The sequence below is a fragment of the Haliotis rubra genome, unplaced genomic scaffold (assembly GCF_003918875.1).
Source record: "Haliotis rubra isolate DU_JTF1 unplaced genomic scaffold, ASM391887v1 Scf141, whole genome shotgun sequence".
Classification (NCBI taxonomy): Eukaryota; Metazoa; Mollusca; class Gastropoda; order Lepetellida; family Haliotidae; genus Haliotis; species Haliotis rubra.
The window spans coordinates 281,836-289,263 of NW_025765348.1; the positions used below are offsets into that span (position 1 = coordinate 281,836).

The 7,428-nt window shown below is 36.9% G+C and overlaps 1 long non-coding RNA gene across 1 annotated transcript; it reads left to right on the forward strand.

Annotated features, from left to right (window-relative positions):
* The first annotated feature begins 685 nt into the window (after nucleotides 1-685).
* On the forward strand, nucleotides 686-5,044 carry LOC124268983. The gene is made up of 2 exons (XR_006896393.1): nucleotides 686-775; nucleotides 1,306-5,044. It is a non-coding gene; the product is annotated as an uncharacterized LOC124268983 (long non-coding RNA).
* The last annotated feature ends 2,384 nt before the right edge of the window (nucleotides 5,045-7,428 follow it).

Sequence of the window (7,428 nt, forward strand, 5' to 3'; positions counted from 1 at the left end):
GAAGCCCATTTCTGGTGTCCCCCGCCGTGATGTTGCTGGAATATTGCTAAAAGCGGCGTAAAACCAGTCAGTCAGTCAGTCAGTCAACGTTCTGTAAACCTTCTATGGCAATGATAAATTCAGAATCGTCTGACTATACATGCACAATTTAGTAAAATGCATGTAAATGAGGAAAATTAACATTCCAGAAAAAAATGAGGTGATAGCTTTGGTGTTTTCATAATGACGCGGTTCAATACGGTAGACAATGAAACAGTATTATACTGTTTTTGTATGTTTGTAGATCAAGCAATCTGTCCAAATGTCTTTATTTATTTGAGTTTCATTACACATATTTAAATCTATTATGTCTCTCAGGACAGGTCCATTACTATAACATTAAGTCTCACATGTTTTGCCATCTCCACTCTATTGTCTACTAACTGGGTTATCTGACAAATATGGTTGACGAATGCTTGTATCCGATGGATTGATTTATTGTTAAAATAATTTCATTTAGTATATTTTTACACAATAAAAGTAACAATGGTGCATATATTATGACTATGTGCTTAGAACGGGCTACAAAAACAAGCATACTAAAAAAGTAGTTTTGAACGTCTTTTCAGAACGCGAAACGCGTACTTGTGGCATGCAATGTTAGTTGTGTGGAATACACTTTTCTATTTTTAGGTTGTGAGGTTATTCCAAAACCTACGTCAGGGATTTCGCGTGAGGAAACGAGTACTGTGAGCTGTTGGGAAATTTCGTCAAACAACTCAACTTCTGGTTGGCTGTAAGTTTGGTTTTGGTTTTCGGAAGTTTAATAATTTAAAATAAAATATCAATATTTGCCTATAGTCTGTGTATGACCGCTCATCAGTTTGAATGGAAGGTGAACAGAAAGTTCTGAAAAATTTCCTATGAAGTTTTCTAAAATTTTCCGGCAGATGATGTTAGTCTCAAACATTTAGTCTGTCACGATATGAAATAACAAGGAAATTCAAAATCTTCACATATGATGTAAAATATAGTCTAGACAAATTGATTTTTGTTTTCAGCCAAAGAAATTTTGAAATTCCATCTCGATCTATCATAGCATCAATTTGTGATCAGCTGTCATAAATCAGTGGTTTCAGAGATCCACCAACATTCTATATTTTTGTTGCATTTTCGATTGTGTTTATTTAATGTTATATTATTACTTAGTACCCCCCAAACCAAGCTTGAGTTTCACAAGATTTGTTACATACCTTTTAAACTTTAGTTTCACATACAAATTCTCAATATGATCATGATGATCATTATTGTCTTTCTCTGTTTCAGTTTTATCAAATTAAAATGGGATGCAAATCTAATCCCAAGGACACAGACATGCAAAAGGAGGGTCCACAACAGGAAGATGTTGTCACAGACTGTGAATCCCACACATCACATGCAACTAGGCATGACACTAGTCCACCGTTCACTGTGCCAAACACCAACGTATCAAGTGGTAGCAATAACACACTCTCAGTGCCAACAACCCCTGTCCGATCAGCACAACAACATATGCACCATAGCTCAACCGATCCTCATATGCATGGCCCTCGTCCCCATAGTGCTCACTACCACCATCAACTGGTGGGCCGGCTTCTACGAGTGATGGGTGATAATTATTGTTATAGTTGTGGTATAGCACTGCGGCAGATGGGTGACGAACTATCAGGGGAATATGAAGTCCGGAGGGCATTCAGTACGGGAGACTTGCCCAGTTCCATAAAAAATTCCTGACAATCCAATGTGCCAGTGTTTTATTGAGTGATCATATTTTCATAATTCCTGCTGTGAAGCTCCTCATCCAGACACGAAGACATTGGTGCCAGCCTTGACCTGTGTACGGGAGATCTCAGATGCCAAATTAGAGAATGTGCATTGTTTATATGACTGAGACCATTTTTGCATCAATTATGTGTGTCAAGTTTTAATTTATTGAAATGGCCAAATGATGCTGATGGTTGTGTTTCTGTTGAACTTTGAGCTGACCATGCTTGCAAACTACAAGGTCAAACAGACGTTGCTGCCAGTGTGTTGGTAGCCAGTAACTTATTCTCATGAATGTTACACAGTATTGCTATTTTGCCTATTCATTTTTACATTGGTGTGTTTGTTGATATGTATGCAGTGGGTACGAGGCTATCCAGAAGACAATGTTTATAAATAAAAAATATCTGATACTGTGTACCCAACTAATGTAACAAGTGATTTGATATATTCTATTAAATATGCATTTTGCCAAAAAAATAATTGATTTTGTATTTTTGATGAAATATTAGGATTGAATGAAAGTGATGATATGTACCTTAATACTAGAGTTTCATGTTAGTCACAAACATTACTTATTTCTGAGCATAAATATTTCTTTTTGAAGTGAAATTAATGATGAGAAAATATAGTAATTGGCAGATAAATATTCTTTTTGAAAGTCTTGATCCACAGTTATTTAGTTGAAATTTGTATTCATAAATATTCACTGTGTTGAATATCTTCAAATTTACAAAATAGTCAATCTGCATATTAACTGTCTGTTTTACTGTATTTTCGTGAAGAAAGTGGCTTTCTACCTAATAGTACTATTGATACTATTCTAATAGAACTGAACCAAGAAAACTGTAACAGAGTACTACATGGTTTTAAATTTATTATCATGATGTCATATTTTTGTTTATTTCTTGAAAGAGGAAACTGTGAATTCCTCAATGACCATATCAACTCGTAAGTGCTAACATGTCATAGAGACCCTGATAAAAGGTATACCTGAATTTAATTCTCCAAACCATCCCGTATTTTGTCTTGTACATCGACATTGATGCACTGCAGGCCGTATCATGGCGGTTGTAGCTAATGTATTGTTGTTGTAAGCACCCTGGATACTAGGAACATTGACGAAGGAGTGTTTATTAAAGCCATACATAGATAGATTTGTTGTCAGAGATCAAGTGGTTGCAATGAAATGTATTTAAAATGTTTTTAAATTCTGAAACTGAAACCATTTCGTAATTAGTTTGTTACCTCTATGTACTAATTTTTCACATAAAAATGTGTAATATACACTAGACAATATCAACTGTCAAGTGAATAATATGTGGTGCTTATGGAGGTTAGTTTTTGAGTGATAGATCCTGGGGTGTTTATTTGAGTTTGGGGCTTGATACATGCTTTTGAGAGCAGGTTGTTACAGCAAATTGTATTGTTTAGTATCTTTTAGAGACCATTTTTTATTTTACTGTTTGTCATCACCACTCATCTAGTGGTTATTAAAATCAAAACAAATATATTTCATTCCCACCTATCATACTCATTCCAACTTGAAACTGTTAATACCTATAACAAACTGCTTTGAAATGCAGTTAGAAACTCTGGAGTTATGTCCCCTGATATTATGTTTCCATGTCTTTGTCATACACTACTACTGAGGCCTTGTGAAGGATAAATATGAAGAGAATGAGGAAGTCAGTCTCTCCCAAATTTGGACCTTTCAATATTAAAACTGAAAATAGGTGTAGGAAGTTCCCAGTATATGTGTTGGAAGCAAGAAGGAAAAGTTCCCTTAAACAACACAAGGCCAGTTGAACATTATTAATAGCTGTTAGTAAACTAGCACTTTGGGTATTCTTGATGATGATGATGTGTTTATGATGATTATGACCTGACGCTTGCTCATACTCAAGTGGCATCATATTGCCACTGTGCAATACAAGTCTTCCACCCAGCTGGAGCAACGCTGATGTGATGCTTGTTATGTGGGAAAGAAATCACTGTAGTCATTTCACTACATGACATTCACCATACATAGTAAGCTTAGCTATTGTCCATGTGTCAGTGACCTGGACAGTCTTATGGCATCAGACAAATGTGACAGAATAACCTGATAATAAGACCATTCCTTTTATGTAAATATCTCGGTAGCCGTTAAATGGCAAATATGGCTGGCTTGATTCTGGCATTTTATTGTGCTTGTTCCTTCAATTGGAATAAAAGATACAAGTCCTTTGTGGTTGACCTCATTGAAATTTCAATGATAATTTAATTTCTGCAGGGATGTAATTTTAAAAAAAATGACTGACGTGTATTGTCATGTTTCTAAATACTTTCAAATGTTGTAAAGTCAAGATTATTGATGGTCCATGTCAGGGTAGTTATGTTGAAAAGTGAAGTTATTCTGGCAAGTGATATAATTACTGATAATATAACCTGTTTCTTAAAACAGGACGTGTTGCCAAAAATAATTGATCAGGAAGAGAACATTTTGTGATCAGATTGACAGACAAAGAAACAGATTTAATTTTACTGTAAGATAGAAGAGTATTACAAGACAACTTCTAGATCAAAGAATTAATGTGAAATACTGGTTATCTGGCTGGTACAGTACTTTTGAAGTTGCTCCAAATTCATGGAGAAATCATAGTTTAGAGTTACATCCATTGTAATTTACATTTGTGTTGCCAAATCATGGCCCAGAATAATTGGTCTCTAGACCTGAGAGTGTCGAATAACGGGTTTCACTGTGATCTATTTTTGACAAAGGAAATCTCTGTATTTTAGTCATAACACTGGTATTGTTTTCCATTAAGTGATTACTGAACAATTGAAACATTGATTTGAAATTGAATGGACTTAATTATTATATCAGTGAATTGTAACTAGTTCATCATGAACAATCAGTACTTGTGAAATAAGTTTCTCTTCCTTTGTTGATGTGTTATGACATGCTTCCTGATTATTGATACATGTTCTCAGTTCCAAGAACTGGTTACCATGGTTACGAATGGCTTGTTTGATCTTGCAGTATTTGAAGTACATAGATATCCCCTTTAAGGTGTGGTATTCATAGTGTTTCTGTAAATAAAACAAATTTGTTTTGAAGTGATGGAATGATTCCTATTGCAAATAAATATTCATATCATCCTACTTCCACATATATTTTTTGTCTTCTTGATCAAGGAAGAAGTGCAGTTACTGTACAGCACAAAAGGAATGTCATTTTTGAATTTTTACAAAAATAAATACATTTTCTAAAAAGGTTTTTGTGGTGTGTTTTTTTCAGTCATTTTCTTATTCCAGTAGTTTGGCTACCAGTGCCAAAATTGAGATTTCAAGTCTGTTGGATGCTGGGGATTTTTTTCGCCTGTTGCAATAGGTTTGAATACATCTAGGACGTGTGATGTCTAGTGGTAGAGATGTTGTGTAGTCTGTGTTTTAAATACTAGTATAGTGTACTGTCCTGTTGGAAAAATGTTAGAAGTGTTTGTGAAAAAAAGTAACACATGAAAGGGAATTTGTGAAATTTCCGTCGTATTTAACACTGATTATAACTGTAGTTCTCTCAGATCACAGCATTTCACCTGTATGGGAGGAAAGACACAAACATAGATATTTACAAGTTCTGTGAAATCAGGAAAATAATCAGAGCTGTTCTGGTATTTAATCCCATGATTATTATTAAACTGGTATATCTAACATAGTACAGAAATTCTGGTTGAATTGCGGCTTGGTCATTCCTGCCATCGGGTGTGATGGAGACATTGGACGAGGAAGACAAACATGCTAGAATGATGTGTCACTTCCAACAGTATATACGTTGTAACACCATGTGCTAGCAAACTCTGCTCTATGCTGTAGTCGACAATATCACACCTCTGTGATGAAACCGCCTCCGTGGTGTAGTGGTTAGAGCGTCTCCCCGGAGAGCGGAAGGTCGTGGGTTCGATCCCCGACCGCGTCATACCAAAAGTTATTAAAATATGGTACTTGTTGGTCCCTGCCTGGCGCTCGGCATTAATGGGTACAACAAGGACTGGTCGGCTCGGAGTCAGTATAATGTATCTGAGTGGGGTATTCATGCTTCACTGCGGCATGGTATCTCAGTGGGCTAGCACTATTAACCAGCTTAAGTCTGGGCTAGTACAAGCAGCCGCACATACACATACACACGCATGCATGTCGTCATGAGCGAAATATTCTCAAGCACGACGTAAAACCCATTTTTACCTCACCTCACCTCTGTGATGAAGGCAGCCAGTATTGAATCCTACACTTGATGAACCAGTGGTTGATGGTGTGAGCACCATTCTGGTCAATGCTGGGTCATCCTTGGTCAGCAGGGCCGGTGGAGTAGCCTAACGGTTGAAGCGTCCACTCGTCACGCTGAAGACCCGGGTTCGATTCCCCACATGGGTACAATGTGGGAAGTCCATTTCTGGTGTCCCTGGCGTGATATTGGTGGAATATTGCTAAAAGCGACGTAAAACCATTGTATGAAATAAGCCCAAAACCCAGGCAGACATCAGGGCTGGTAATTTGAAACTGTTACCAGCCCAAAATGGATTTAACCAGACCAGACACCAAGCAAGATATGGTGAATTTACTCAGATGTGTGGAACATCTAATTTTTTACCAGACCATCGGGCTGGCTAGCTGTAAATCTAGACCGTCTGTCAGAAATATAGCCCATCTCGGGCGGTTGGATGTGCCTTATTTCATACACTGGTAAAACCATACTCACTCACTCACTCCTTGGTCAGCCATTATTCAAATATTAGTACAATTCAGCAGTGACTGTAATAGTCTGAGTGCAAAGGTATAAAATAGCCTTAGCGCTAAGATTGCCGTAAGTCCACGTTAAAGTATATGAGTTACGGTGACCGTAGCGCTAAAGATCGCTTTGTACCATGGTGCTTTGTTTGGTCTGTAGGTTATTCAACACCAAATCAGATTCCATAGTATAACAAATCCTTTCGTACAGAGCCTTCAGTGCAGGCAGAATCATCTGACAGCTGTGATTGAATGACTTTGTGTAAAAAAATTATTTTTTTAAAGTACATTCATCCAGTAATAAAACTGACCATATTACTTTGTGCAGTGTTTTTTAACACAATGACTTATGCTGAATGTGTGCAGAGATACTTTCAAGTAGGTTAGATTTGGTTTTGAACTGGGGTTGGTGTGTTCAAATTCCTTTTCTTGGAAAAGAAATTGGTTAACCCAGCCAAAAATATTTTTTTTATTGTGGCTTTAAGGCCATACGGTGCATATGTATACGTTTAATGGCTATTAACGACCTGGGCCTCCTTTCACAAAGCACTAAGGTGATCGTAAGTCACTAAGGTAACCTTAGTGCAATGTTAAAGAATGGGAGTTAAGGTTAACCTTAGTAAAGGTTGCTTTGTGAAAGGAGCCCTTGGTTATTTTTTAAGAGAACATAACATTACTATGGAAGTCTATGGAAAAACATTTGGTTTTGTGAAACCTGTAATGCTGTTAACAATTGACTACAAATCCCATAGTGTACTGGCCTCTTGTTTTTTGTGTAATGCAGTTAACAATTGACTATGAATCCCATAACACACTGGCCTGCTAGCTTGTGGCTAGTAAAAACCAAATCGGGCCAGAAAATCTCCGCAGTCACTG